This window comes from Corvus kubaryi, unplaced genomic scaffold, assembly GCF_017639235.1.
Source record: "Corvus kubaryi isolate FWS band 111438036 unplaced genomic scaffold, C.kubaryi_AGA036_p1.0 64877, whole genome shotgun sequence".
In the NCBI taxonomy this organism is placed as follows: Eukaryota; Metazoa; Chordata; class Aves; order Passeriformes; family Corvidae; genus Corvus; species Corvus kubaryi.
This window is the reverse complement of record NW_024581575.1, coordinates 3,809-18,961: the sequence shown is the minus strand read 5'-3', so window position 1 is coordinate 18,961 and position 15,153 is coordinate 3,809. Positions and strand designations below refer to the sequence as shown.

At 45.4% G+C, this 15,153-nt stretch overlaps 1 long non-coding RNA gene across 1 annotated transcript; it reads left to right on the top strand.

Moving 5' to 3' along the window:
* The first annotated feature begins 1,335 nt into the window (after positions 1 to 1,335).
* On the top strand, positions 1,336 to 4,000 carry LOC121672716. Its single transcript, XR_006018957.1, has 3 exons — positions 1,336 to 1,608; positions 3,616 to 3,717; positions 3,802 to 4,000. It is a non-coding gene; the product is annotated as an uncharacterized LOC121672716 (long non-coding RNA).
* The last annotated feature ends 11,153 nt before the right edge of the window (positions 4,001 to 15,153 follow it).

The window sequence follows — 15,153 nt, the reverse complement described above, 5'->3', positions numbered from 1 at the left end:
AGACTACTTCAACTCAATTCAAATTTAGTTGTTTGAATTTTATTTTAAACTATTGATTGATTATTCAAATTCTTCTAGGGCTGCAAAAAGTGCATTTTATTCTGTGCACATACATTGGAACAGAAACCTTATTAAAAAGCTAGTGGAGGTTTCCAATCAGAGGGGCCATTTGATAGACTAAGCTATCTTTAGGAAAAAACAGGTTTGCTGTGTTAAGATTAAAAGTCCTAAATTAGTGTCTGAGGTATTGTGCAGGAGTTCTGCCTGAACTGAGACTTCCCTAAGATTCACATAGGTTTAAGAAAGAAAAACACTGAGAAACAGATAGGGCAAGTAAATTAGGACAATATCTGACTGTCTGCTCCCATGTGTGGGTGTAGCTGCTGGTGTCTATATTGCAGCTACGCACACGAAAGCAACAGGAGATTGGAGCCTGGCTTTTCCCAACACCAAACCCAAGCCTGGATTCCTCTTGCACCACAGTTAGGTGCTCCTGTCTTTCTACCTTTTTCTTCTTCAGATGATGTTGTACAACTTGACTGTACAGCTTCAGTTTTTCCATGTAACACAGCACACAGCTGAACCCCCCCCTCCACTGCCTCATGGGCCTCAGTTGTTTTCCCACTCGGGCTGCACTGAATATCCTGACACCAGGTGTATTGTATTTTTTTTTCCTGGCCTCTCAGTTTACTGAAAAGCATGAAGAAATGCAATGAAATTCCTCTCCACAGAGAAATTCTTCCTCTTTATAAAACAAACTGAAAGGAAGAAGCTTTGTGAAACTCTGAAGCTCTGGGAACTATTCATGCAGCTACAGCTGTCCTAGGGCTGGTGTGAAATATCTGTGAGTGACATGACAGGTAAGAGCAACCAGGATAGAGGAGAATTACCCTGGCCCATTTTCCTCTGATTGCTGAAACTCAGTTGCTCTCTAGGAGGAAACCACAGAAATGGGCACGTTTTACAGTGTTGTGTATTAGAAACCTGCATAAATGGGCACGTTGTGTAAGCTTTGCTCTGAGAGCCATTATTGTCACTGCCAATATGTCTTAGAAGCCGGGACAACCCTGGAATGATGGCAGATGATGATTCAAGGCATGACAGCGAGGGGCTCAGGAGGGAGCCTGCTTCTGAGAGCTGATGGCAGGAATAACTTCCAAAACACGCGGCAGGCTGCAATAACAGCGTGTCCCAAGGGCACACGGTGCAGGGAAAGAAAGGGAGAATGGCTGCGAGCTTCCTGCCTGGAGCAAGCCCCGGCACAGTGGCTCTGGCAGCGATGCCTATTGCTCAGTAACTCTTGGTCGCTGATGGATTTCAGCGGTCCCCCTGGGAACTGCCAAGAGGTTTTCCAGCAGAGGCTGGCACCGGGATCTTTCGGCGGCAGTGCAGTGTGGCTGGCATTTAGAAGCACAAATGGTCCAAGAAGATTCCTTGCTGTTCACTCCCCATGACATGGCGCAAGCCCCGAGGTTCTTTTCCAGACAGGATGGAGCATTTCCAAGCTATTTAAATCTAGTGGAAAACCTCTCTGCCCTGATTCTCCTGCTCAAATGCCTCTCTGAGGGTATGCAGGCAGCAAACCACAACCGGAGGGGAGCACTGGGGGTGAGGAGAGAAAAATGAAATGTTTTGCAGGCTGTGGTGCAGGGAGGCTCTGCCAAAACTGCCTTAGCTTGGGTACCTGTCCCCGCCCAGGACGGGGCACCTCCTGCAGGACCCGGCTCCAAACTGGGCTCTGGGAGGAGCCGGGAGATGCGGGTGGCAGCCGGGGGGAATTTCCAAGCTCAGGCTGTGTGGTCTCGATGCCTGCCAAGGCAGGTGAGTGCGGAGGTGCTGAAGTACAGCGTGCCCATCAATCCACATCGGTCACACGATCCCCGAGTGCCTCGTTCAGCGGAGCATCCTGTCCCCAGAGGGTGCATCCTGTGATACCTGAGCAGCAGAGAAAGAACAGCCTGCCCCAGTTGCAGCCAATTCAAAAGAAAAGTGAGATACCAGCTGCCAACTGGAACATAACTCTTTTGTATGCATCTTTATATATGTCTCATCTCTTACCCTTCATGCAAGAAGCTTTAAAAATATTTATGGATAATACGTGCCGATCCTTCCAACACAGCTATGTTACTGCTGAGGCCTTGCTATGGCCACATATCTTTGGTATCAGCAGCATTTTGCTTTATTATTATCTCTGAGCAACTATGTCTTCTTATCCATTTTCCCTCCTGTGTTTTTGTTTCTTTTTCTAATTATTTCCTGGTTTTATACTGGAGGTGAAAAGCTGAATGTCTGTTCAATCTCCAGTACCAGAATAAAATACCTATCAATGCAAACAAAGGAGAAGTGAGTTCCAGGGGTTTTTTCACCATCCTTGCAAAGAGCAAGACTACAGTAATTTTTAGAAATTTTCTGCTGGATTTTGGAGAATTTTTTTAGTATTTGAACCAACCAACACAAAAGCCATTCTTATGCAATACTTAAGGAGGTATTTCACTCAAGTTCTGAACACTGTTGGAATGTTTTCAAAGGATAAAATGAAGGAAAGTCTACTATTAACAGGCAGTTAGAGAAATTTTCAGATTACTTTCAGTTTCTTACTTATCTTGGCACGCCATTAAAATAATTGCACTTGCTGTAGTACCAGAGAGATTGATTAGACTGAAAACTTTATTGTTAGCCTCTTTAACATTATATTTACCCCTTTTGGCAGCTTTTGATTCAGAGTGAGGCACTAAGAATAAAAAATGGAAAGTAATGTCTCTGAAGAAGCTTCCATTTTAGTAGCTTTAGTTTAATCACTATAAAGGGGAGCTCTGGTTTAGTCTCGTTTTCTTGGGATTAAAGACTTTTAATTATTGCTTGCAATCAAGCTTTCTAGCCTTGCGTGAAGCAACACATTAAAGCTGGGATTTTAAAAGAGCCTAAGGAAAACATTTATCATTAAAATTCAATGGCACTGGCAGCTTAGCTCCCTGCCTCCTTTGAACATCTCGGGGTTTCCTTTTAATAAAGTAACATCTGTGAAATTTAGAAAATAATATTAATTTTCACCCCCTCTGGATTGTTAATGGCTCTATTGACCCAATGCAAGCCCATCCTCCACTCCTGCAAGCCCTTCCTGCACATTTCCTGGGAGCAGTTTTTAATCCCAGCATTGTTTTTTATAGGAATACGATATTTCTTCAAAGTAGGGAACTTTCAGGGCCAGAGTGAGTGTATTCTCTAAGCATTCTCTAAGCATTCTCTATTCCTGAGGCAGAGAGATGAGCACCAGCTCTGGTCATGGACCAGCTGAGGGAGTGGCTGCAGAGCATCCCTGAAATGTCTGATCCAGAATGAGGCCAAGGTGGAGTCTGTGCATGTGTGTCTGAGAGTGAGTGAGTCTGGAGGGCCTGACCTGTGTTTGTGCTAAAGTCTTAACTGATAATGATAATTTTACAGTCTAGGAAATCACCCTGGTACTCTGGCAGAGGCTCCCAAAAGCAAACCAGCACTGTCTGCTGCTGACCTGAGACCAGTCCCTAAGTCTGTGCCCTGCCAGCCCCACCAAATACCCTTAGACAAAGCTCCTGCACTAAAAGTGGCATTTATCTTTAATTCTTTCTCCTTCCCGAGTTTCCACTGTATTCCCATTACGGACAGAAAATTGGCAACTGCTCAGATTAAACACCAGAGTGAATTTGCTTGGCTCCAAGGAAGACATTTCTGTGTCGAAAGGTAAATTATGTTGCTGTTTTTCCACCTGTTAATGTGCAGATTATATAATAGAGATACTTTTCAATTTATTTTTTTCTTCTTCAGATTGCAATGACGTTGAAGATTTGACCTTCACAGCTTCTTCTTTGCTTCATAGAATAATGCCAATGCTTTTGTCAAAAAGGTCAAAAAGTAGTATTTGAAACCATAAGGATTTTGCTTGCTGCTTACAGAGATTATTTTAGTGGTAAATCTTACAGAAACTTTAGTCCAAAGCCATTTTTTAGGTTTAAATCTTTGGCAATACAAGAACTCAATCCTACAATTTAGATGGTTGTGGGTAATGCTGTTGGAAATGCAGATGTGTGGGTCCCAATTTGCGTGTGTTTTGGGATGTCTTGATTTCAGGGTAGCCAGGCTGTAACATCTTTTGAACTCCCAGCTTCCTGGGATGGTGTAGTCAGGACATTCGAAGAGCAGTCCCAAGACATAATGAAAGGGCGAGTACAAGTGGTGAGAGCCCCAAATGAATGGCCTTAACTTGGAAGTTGAACAGAGGCTGAGCTCTAACCAGTGGTGATTTCCTGCAAAGGACTCCAGCTACACACACATCAGCAGCAGAGATGGCACACAGGAGCCCACTGAAGCAGCTGGGCTTTGTATTTTCTGATTGCTATTGAATATGCAATGGGAATTTCTCGTTACTTTTTAATCTTTCCTTAAACAAAGTCATAGTTCTTCCACAGTCACCTCGGAGACAGGGAGAGAAATATTTTCCTAACAATTACTGCAGTCAGCTTAGCTGGGCATTTGAAAGTACCAGACATTTTAAAACATACAATAACAGTAATCTTTAAAAATACTTTATTTTAAAAATATTATTTGGGAAAAAAAGTCCTTGCTCCCTTTATTCAGCAGGAAATGCCACACAATTATCTTTATTTTCTTACTGTTTGTGGGATGAATTGAAAATCAGTATTTTAGATAAATTTACCTAGCAGCAATTAACATTTAATTTCCTTTAAAAATATAGAAACAAGATTAAAATGCCCATTGGGGGTGATTTATCCTTGATTAAAGTTTAGAAGTGACTGAGAAAAGTTGATGTTCAGTGCATTAATCAAGAAATAAGAGAATGAAAACTTATGTTTGATATTCCAGAAGCAAACTTGGAAGTGGCTCGGAAACTGGCTAAGTTTATTTTTATTATCAGGGAAATAAGTGTCTTGCAGGCACACGCAGGTGACCACAGCCCACTGAAGAAGAAGAGCAGGTTTTCATTGAACCCAGTGATTTGGCAGGCTATGAAAGATGGGCTAATATTTGCACAGTCAGTATTTTCTATTTCCTTAGATGCTAAAGGAAAGAAGGAATTCAAATGTGATAACTTGTGACAACTTACAATGATCTGTATTAATTTATTATTTATTACTATGATTATCTCACTGGGGAGTGAGTGGATCTATGATTTAGACCTGCCCATCTCTGCAGAAACCCAGGGGTGTGCAACTGCTCTGCTTTTCCTTCGTAAGGACCTTGTCCAGCTCCATGCATGAAGGGCTGGGACCTCAGTGTACACAGCAATTATGGAGTGGACACGTAAAAATGGAGACAGAATCATGACATTTTTATGGCATTTTGACTCTTTGCAGAATGTCTGAATAATTTGGAATCTGGTCCATAAAAAATAATATTCCAGATTGTTCAAAATGCATATGCAGTTGAATAATCAGTTTATATGTCCAATTATTTGACTTGTGAGTAGATTGGGTAAAACTTGGCATATTTTTTCCACCATATGGTTGTACTAACTTTCTTGAAAGAAAAAATGACCTGAAATTCACATAAATAACTGTCCCACAGTTTTTCCTGTCTGCCTGATTTTGTCTATTTTCCCCACTAGCAACCAGAGATCCAATAAACTATTGAAGGCTAAAGGCTGATGTAAGTCCTTTTTTAGGGCTGTGATTTCAACAACAGTGTATGAAGAGCTTTTTTTTAAAGGAGGGAAGAAGAGCAAACAGCTAGAAAAACAAAAAATGTAAAGTGCTTATGCAAAAATCTGTCATGGACATCTGGACCACCCTTGTCCAGCTCAGGAAATGTAACACCAGTCATGCTTCTAAGTGAAGAGAATCAATTGCACTTTCTGTTTGTAGAGGATCAAAGGTCCCCTGTCAGCTCTTCTTTCAGGCTGGGCAGTAACTTGAGGTCTGGGTGCAGGTCTCCATCTCCCCTCAGTCCTGCAGCACAGCCAGGGCATCACAAGGTGGTTCCAGCCATGGTGGAGCTTTGGCTCCTCAGCATCCCTGAAATCAGGCAGCTGTGCTCTGTGATGCTGCAGTGGTGATGCAGAAAGAGGGAGAGTCTGGCCTGAAAGTCACAGAAATCACCTTTTTTTGTGAACACTTGACTCTTGAGCCCAACTGTATCACTGTTGCTGTAGCACGCATACAATTCACTGAGTTACCAAGGTTTAAATCTTGCTTCTGTAAATGCAGAGTATCTCTGCTTTATCCCTAAGATTTTGGGACACAGGGGTACAGAGCATAGATTTATAACCGTCTTATTTTTGGAATACCTAAACTGTTGCTGACGTAATAGACTGTATTTGCTCCAAAGGACTCGTATAACCAAACAGACACAGTTTGATTTAAGATTAGATACTTTTGTAAAAACAAAGCTTTACAAAATGTAAGATGAGGGAAAATTTGCCATATTTATAGTTCAAATACCAAAGAAATCTCTCTCCCCAACACTAATGGGTCTAGACATCTGTTTTTCATGCTTAAAATACAAATGCTGTAACAGCAAACCAGTTCACAACTGCAGGAATTGAAGCTGTCTAGAAATGAGAATAAAAATGACTGGTCCTCCACAGCAAGCAAGAAGCAGGGGGAAAAAGCCTCTTGCAATTAGTGGTGGAAAATAAGATTAGGTATTCAAAATTATTGCAGCCATATGTAAGATGGACTCCCTCACCACTGTAACCACAGGCAAAGCACAGTTTGGAGCACTCTTCATAGATGATCCCTAAATAGCTGGGAGCAATTGGGACTTTTTGGGTCCAAGCTATCCCATACAACCACATCAGAAAATACCAGAAAATATTTTCTCCACGTGTTCTCCCTCACCCCTCAATCCTCATTCCCACAGCAGAAGGTTGTACATCCAGTTAAAAAGCAGTCCCAATCCATCATCAGCTATCCAAGGTTACATCCATCTTCTCTCAGGTCTGTTCTTTTTATAATGAATTCTGCTCTCTGCTGTCTCAATCCTCATGAGAGCCATTGATTCACAGTTTCAAATGTAACATGGACAACATGAAAAGAATCATCTATAAAAAAATACAGATGGCCAAATTCACTGGGTAACCTGGACAATGTTCCTTTAAGTCTAAAGCCTCTATTGTGCTGAATACCCAGCTGTTAACAATCTCTTCTAGAGGCTATTGAATGCAGGAAAGACATGTTTTTAGCAATTAGAAAAATAATAGTACACTTACACATGGCAATATTTAGCAGAGTTTGTTTGGTTAATAGGTCAGCAGTTTGGGACAGTTGGTGGTTGTTATGGGGCAGCAAGGAGAGTTTGTGCAATGAGACATCCTGGCAAAAACGCTGAACCCCCTGGTACTCATGGGGCACCCTCAGATGAACATGTGCTATATAATCCAAAGCACTCAAAAGACATCCCTCATTCCATAGCTTCCTTGTATATGTAAAAAAAAGCTTTGAAAACATTTTTTGATAGGTTTGTACAGCATCAGGGAACATGCACATATATAAACCAGAAAAAATTGCACATGGTGGAATAATATTTTGGGCATATAAGTATATTACACATGCAAGGCTTGAACCAAAGTTCATATTCTAAATACTTTTTATGTAGAGCAAGAATTTAATAAGTGATTAAGTGCTTTCCTCGTGCCTTGCAGGAATATGCCATGCAAGGGGCTGGTCTGAGGCGTGAGCAGGTGCATGTTAACACTGCTGCCGGAGCAGATGTGTGTCTGCTGCAGAGATTTATGGTGCCTTCCTCATGGCAGCATGAGTTTGGTTGGTGGCCTTTGTAATTTATCTCTGCTGATATCATTATGTGCCTAGAGAACATTTATCTTCCTCAAAGTAAAGAGTAAATGATTGTTTTAACGAGGAGAAAACAAGGCTTATTACAACAGCCCTGGACTAGGGACCACAGAAAGGCTTGGATTTTTAACACGCTCCAATCTGTTTTAACAGCTGCTTATGGTTACTACAGTCACTGAACAAAGATATGGTTATTTTACCTTTCCTCACTGATGGCCCAAGTTCCCTCTTATTTTCTCTGTCTTTGCAGAATGGCAGAGGCCATGCTTGGAGCTGCTAGAGTCAGACAGGTCTGTGCAGTTTTCTGCCTGCAGTGGTGCAACTGGCATGCTGAAATCTCACCCTGAAAATCGCATTACATAAAAGGATGTAAAAAAAGGGGCCATATCCAATCTAAATAATCCATCCATTGACCTTGATGGTGGTTTCCAGTATTTTTGGATTCATGGACCCCCACGGAGTCTCTGACAATAGACCTGCTTTTCCTGGTTATATATTTTGCAGAATCTTAAAATTAGTTCACAGTCACCACAAGGTCCATGGAAAACATACATAAAATCACACATCTAAGGTATTTATAAGACACTAGCACCTAAATTCCTACAATCCTAATGGGTGAGCACTAAAAAACCTTGAGGAGGTTTTATTACTTGCCCAACAATCAGACTAGATATACAATTATGCTTCCTTTTTGTTTCTAAGCCACATGCTGCCCTAAAAAAACAGTTTCAGTACAGACTATGTCTGTATCTATAGTAGATTCCCCTCTAGCCAAAGACAGAGCTGGTGGTGAATTTGCAATTCATCAGAATAAAAGCAATTTCTTTCCAGTTTTGTTATTCTTCTCCCTTCCTGGGTATGGGCAGAGACATAAAAGAACAGGACCTCCCACTAATCTGAAAAAAGTAGATGCTAGAGAGAAGTAAAATGAGATTTTCATACAGGATCAGGGCTTTGGAGGTGTCAAGTGTTGGAATATGACTGTCCCAGCCCTCATGCCACTAGAAGGGAAAATGGAAATTAATGCTGGACTGCTGGGGTTGTGAAGGAAGCAGCACAACCACAGAATCAGCACCAATTTTTTTGAACACAGGCCCAGTTTTTACTTTGGAACAAGAACTTGAACTCACATGAATTGTGTGAGGGCCTGGCCTTGGATAATCAGTGGGTGCTCAGTATCTGGCAGGATCAAGTCCATGGTGTACAAGAATCTTGGCCCAGATTTGAAACACCGCTTCTTCTGCTTTCCAACCCCATGGTGTAACCACCAGACCGCAAACGTCTTTCCCACTTTTTTGCTGTTAAGAAGGAAGCATCAGTTTTCAGGCTTGGAGAAATGTGGTGGACTGAGGGCAGGAAAGATCCGTCATTCATAAGAAAATGTGGGTTAGAATTTCAAGATCTATTTAAATTTTAAATTTCCTTAATGCTGATAGAGTCAGGGGGCAGAAGAAGGTTCCTTTCCCGTGGCTCTCACTGCAGCATGCAGCGAGATCTCTCCTCTAGCTGCCTTCTAACATGTCTGCAAACACTAATGACACATTTAATTCCTTCACACTTTGGAAAACAGTGGCACCTTGCACAAAACAGACATCTGGCTCATTTTTGATTCTTCCTTTTTCCCAAGGCCCCAAAAGGGACCTTGAATTAATGCGCATTCCTGATTAGCATGATGATATAAATCACAGCAAGCTTCTTTCATGTGGAGATGTGAAGCCAGGCTCCAGAGTGCCCTGCAGTGCACACACTTGCAGCAACATGTAGTGCAGTGACACCAAACAAAGCTGCTGCTGCTGTCATGTGCTACACAAACTGCTGCACTTATCTCCAAGGATGTGGGAACTTTATCTGTTTCAACCCTTTGCTCTCAGACATTTTGAAGTTAATTATGAAATGTGCCAAGGGGGAGGCAAGGAGAAACCTTGTTAACCTTTTCTTTCCGCGGTTTTCCCCCCTCATTGCATTTACATTGGCCTTGAAGAGCTGGGACATTTTGCAGATGGTTTAGGGTCTATAAATTCTTATTTAAATCATCGTGAGCCAAGTATAACAGGTAGCAGCCCAGACTTCTCTAGAAAGGACAAACTCCAGCTAAGCATGTAAATAATACTCCAGTGCTTTTTAGTATATAAATACATACACTGAGCCAGGTGCTCTGGAAGGTTTATTCACATTTTCCTATTGTTGCTCTGTGAAACGCACTGGGTATGCATCGCATGACTCTGCAATATTTTTTTAAAACACTATTTCTCAGTGAATAGTGCAAAGTAACAGGCTAAGGGAAGGTGATACTTCCTTCACTGCTCGTCTCAGGTGGTTGGTAAAGACAACCAAAACTCTGTCTTTATCCACCAAGTCCCAAATGGCTGAGTCCAAACAGGCTGTTGGCAATCATGGAAAAGTGCAAGGAAATTACCTGCTCGAGATCAGGCCGGTGTAAGAAATGATGGGCAATCAAGGAGGACAATGTTATGTTTTCTTTACCGATGGTGAAGAGTGTGGCAATAACAGAGCATGGAAGTATTGTTCTGTGCTGAGTTCAGACAAACAGGGTACTCATTTCTACTCATTACTGCCCATTCCAGCTGGGAGTGTCCTGAGACAGGCCCTTATGGCACCTTTCACTTGTTTGAGGAAGACATATCCTCTGTGGCCCCAGTGCCCCTGTGGGGAAGATGCTGCTATCTTCCTCTGGATGTTTTGAGAGTGAATGAATAAAGACTCCGCACAATGTATTTCTGATGAAGAATCCTCTGCACATATTAACTGTTTTTAGTTACGAGTGAAGGAATAGCATTTCCACTTTATTTTTTTCCCCTGAGAAATTCAAGAATCTTTTCCAGGTTAGTTTCTTTTTATACCTTTTTTTATATCTTTTTTTCCAGTCCCTACCTTCCAACTGTGCATCATGGTCCATCTGTTGGTGAGCCTAGGAGTGTTAAATGTATATAGCTCCCTCCAGAGTTTCCCAGTGAGATCCAATGAAGTTCCATGAGGGACACCTAGCTCTTCTCCCACAAGTGCCCCAAAAGAGAGATATATTATTAAATTCCATCTATTCTTGTCTGACACCTGACATAAGAAGCTGTAGATTAGAAGTCATTCACAAGCATTGAGAAAGATGTTGCCTGTGCCTTTAAAGTCTATTCTGAAGCAGAATAACATTTTACAGGTGACCATCCATAGCAGCTGAAATCACCTGGATGAAAACAGAGTTTTTTCAAGAAAGATCTTCTTTAATAATGTACTTTCACTAATATTTTGTAGTAGTCTTGTGCCTAAACCTAAAGGCTGTCCTAGAAAGCTGCTAGGGCACACTAATTCCCACCCCCCTATAAAATACACCCCTGAAATTGAAATAGAATGCAAGCAGTTCTACAGGGTATATATTAGTTGTAAATGCACATACTCAGAACTTTCAGGTCACCCAGTACATCCCTTGGTATTCCCTCTTAGAGACAGGACTCCAGAAGCAGCACTGCTATGGTTTATGGATATGGCTTTTTGGGGACCCAAGTATCTACTCAGAGGATCCCTTTTTTCAGACAAAACAGTATTCTCAGAGCTGTTGGCTGATCAATCTTTGGTTTCCTGGCCTGCTGCCTTCACATGTGGTGGCCTATCCTTGCTGTTCTGGCAAAGGGAAGAGAAAATATTTGGCCTGTGGGAACTGGACAACTCAATGCCCTGTATAGCTAACAAGAGTGCATGATCCTGAGTTCAAATATTCTGTACCTGTTTTGCACAGGAATGAATATTACACAAGGTGCCAGGCAAGTGAAGCATAGCTAATGTAAAAACACCTTGGTCTGGTTCCCAGTTACCCTGCAGCTGTGTTAGTATTTACAGCACTGAGAGTAAAGTGCCCCTGAATCAGAATAGGAACAGCTTTTATTCTCTTTGAATGCATAAATCAGGCCACATAGTTCTGCTGGAATTACCGGCTATTTGCACTCATTTGTCTCCCTCCACGTGCTTTGCCCAGCAGGTAGCCTGTAATTATTTGATAATAAAAATTATAGGCATTTTTACATTGCTGGTCCTCTGCAGGAGCCGAAGATTACCCAGCAATTTTTACACGAGCTGAGAATGTAAGCCTGATGTCCTGGCAGACTTCCAGGTTGGAAGACTCCATCGCCTGTCTAAATCCTCCTGGTATTTCTAACAGGCTGTGGCCCTCTTCTCATCCTCCTGGGGCGGTGCGCGGCCGAACAGCTGCATCGCCGCGCTCGGCCAGCTCTGCAGCACCAGGGTGGTGGGAGGAATTCTTCCTCCCCAAAAAATTGCTCATGGCTTGGTTACTTTGATAAGGTCCCTTGGGAGCTGCGGGGATGAAAGAGGCCATATGAATGAAATCTATCGTTATGCCCTGTGGGTCTGATATGTGATAAAAGCTCGTGATGGTTTACATATGATTATTAAAATTTTCAGACACCTGCGTGAAAACTACTCTGCTTCGGTTTTATTCTTTCCCTCAAACAAATGTTTTTCAAATACTCTGAAAAAAATGAAGGAGATTAGTGTTAGAGGCTGGGGGTGTCATATGAGAGGTGTGTAGCCAAAATAAAAGTTTGTTAGTGGTAGAAGATTACCTGTTCCATCATTTTTCTCATTTTAATTTGGCTCTGCCTGAAAAGAGTGAGAGCTGCTTTGTAAAGAAAACCCCTTGCAAAATTATTTCTTTCTCTCTATTATCATTATAAAGGACAGCTTTTTTTGCCTATGCATTTGATAATTTATGTATTTGTAAATATAATGAAACCACAGTGGTTTGGACATTTACCGAGAATGACTGGTTTGGGGAATTTGAGAAACAAAAGGAGATAAAAACATCAGCTAGAAAAAGGAGTGCCTGCATTACAAACGGACTTTGTTATTTTTTATCTTGGCAAGTATCATTAAACTTTAATTCTTTATGCACCCATGACAGATAAGTTTGTCCCACTTCGCATTAAAGATGCTATGCATTATTTTTGACAAAGTCATTAAACCCACTGCAATGAGACCTCACCCCAGCATGCTGAAGGTCCTGCTTAGCAAATAGGGGACTGTGGAATCGGGCCTCAGCTTCTCCCCACTGCAATCAGCAGGAATACTGCTGTGAACTTGGAGACGAGCTTCCTTTTTTCCCCTAAAGTTCCTTTTTATTTGGTGAAACAGCCAGTTTCACCAGGAAAAGTGAGTGCGCAGGGTCCCGGGGTTCTGCCGGGCGCATACATGTGTTTTGATTTCTTTGCCTCATTTGCAAAAACTGAACCTAGTTTTTTAGTCTGGAAAAATGCATTAAACCTCAGCCTTTAGTGCCAGCACCGTAAGTGTTGGCCTGGCAGAGCCATGGCAGCTCAGCCCCTTCCCTCACTGCTTCCAAAGGCAGCCGAGCCCTCACACTACGGGACACGCGTTGTTTTATGTGCTCAAAGAGAGTGAACAAGCTGGTTCATTGATGCTCACCAATACAAAGAAAAGTGTTGTTCTGTCTCAGACACATCTAAGTTCAGATTTGTGCCCTTGCTTCGTGCCAAGAGCTGATTTGGAGTCCTTTATCAATTGTGGCTCTGTCCCACAGGCCTGGTTTGGGGAATGGAGAGGGAAGGGCTGGCATGGGCGAGCACCGCCTGAGGTGGGCATTCTGACTTGCCCCCAAACGGTCCCGTGTTTTTTATGTGTAGAGTGTTGAGACGGTTTTTAAGGGATTTACCCCATTCTTTTGATGGCCGTGGCGGTAATGGAGGGTCTGAGGGTGCCAGGGACACAGTGGGCAGGAGGACCAGGCTGTGGGGACGTGGGGACAATCCCCTCATGGCCTGGGGATGGAGGGACGACCCCCTCATGGCGTCCCACAGCACAGACCTGGCCCGAGCCCCGCAACGGCCTCCAAGACCTCGGGGGCCAGGGCAGCCCCAGCGCCGCGGGTGCGGTGAGGTGGGGCCGGTCCCTAAGGAAAAAGGGCCGGTCCCGAGGCGGGTGCCGGCCTCGGTCTGCGGTGCCGAGCCGGGGCTGCCCTTCTTCTCCTCCTCCTCCTCCTCCTCCTTCTCCTCCTCCCCCGCGTGTGCGGTGCGCGGCCGCATGTGGGGCGCAGGCGGCGGAGTCTCCACCTCTTCTGGCAGCGGGAACCTGTGGCTGCCAAGCTCCATTAAAGCCATAAGCAGCCGGGGGGGGACGCGCTCCGCGGCGAACGCGGGGTGGACTGTGGTGTTTTATTTTAAAATATATACTTTTGTTCTTTTCGCCCCCCTTTTTCCCTTCGCAAGGCTCGGGCTGAGCAGGACGCCTGCGGGCTGAAGCCGAGGTGCCGCGGGCACCGGAGCGCCGGAGGCGGCCCATGGCTGCACCGCCGGGCGCCGCGCCCCGCTGAGCTCCGCGGGCACCGGCGGCGATCGCGCCTCTGGCCGGGACACACAGCGGGCACCATGGTCCGGTGCTGGTGGCTCGCAGGGCTGCTCGTAGGTAGGTGCCACCGGCGGCCGGTGCCGTGCCGCGGCGGGAGGGCGAGCGGGTGGCGGAGTCAGGGTCGTACCCTCATGGGGCTGCCCGTCACCTCCCTCACCCGTCCGGGCACAGTGAAGGGGCAGGAGCGGGCAGGAGGGTGCGAGGAGCTAGAGTGCAATGGGACTGACTGTGGGGAGAGTGCAAAGGGACAGAGAGGAGTGTGCGAGAAGTGTGCGAGGAGAGCGCAGCGGACTGGGAAGGAGGATGCAGGAAAATCTAAGGAGAGAGAGAAGAGGGTGCAAAGAAGCGGCGAGAAGGGGGCGAGAGGACCGGGAGGGCGCGAGGAAGTCGCACGGCGGGTCCCGGTGGGGCCGGCGCCGGGACGGGGATCCCGGGGTGCCCCCGCCCGGCAGGAGGCACCTGGCGCCCGGAGCTCCCCGCTCGCCGCTCCCTGCCCGGGTCATCCTCTGTGCCCGCCCGGCCCGGGCAGGGTTTCCCTCAGCCTCGGTGCCCGCCCGGCCCGGGCAGGGTTTCCCTCAGCCTCGGTGCCCGCCCGGCCCGGGCAGCGTTTCCCCGCTGTGCGCCCGCGGGGTGCCGGGAGCCCCGCAGCTCCAGCGCCCCTGGCCGGGACTGGGACGGGCGGGGAGCGCCCCGGAGGGACACCGGAGCCCCGCGATGCTGCCCCCGAGCTGTGGGGCCGGGAGCGGGGACAGAACCCCTGAAGCCTTTTCCGAATGAGCGCCGTGCGGGGATGCCAGGAAGGGCTGGCGATCCGGTGCTGAGCTGCCCAGGGAGCTGCTGAGCTGAAGCTCATCCCCTGCCTCCCACCCGAGGCTCCCGGAATGGTTGGGGTCGCTGCCTCCTCCCCAGAGGCAGGCGGGCATCCCCTTTGGCACCGCAACCCGTTCCTGTCCCGAGCGTGGTGCACGGAGAGCACTGA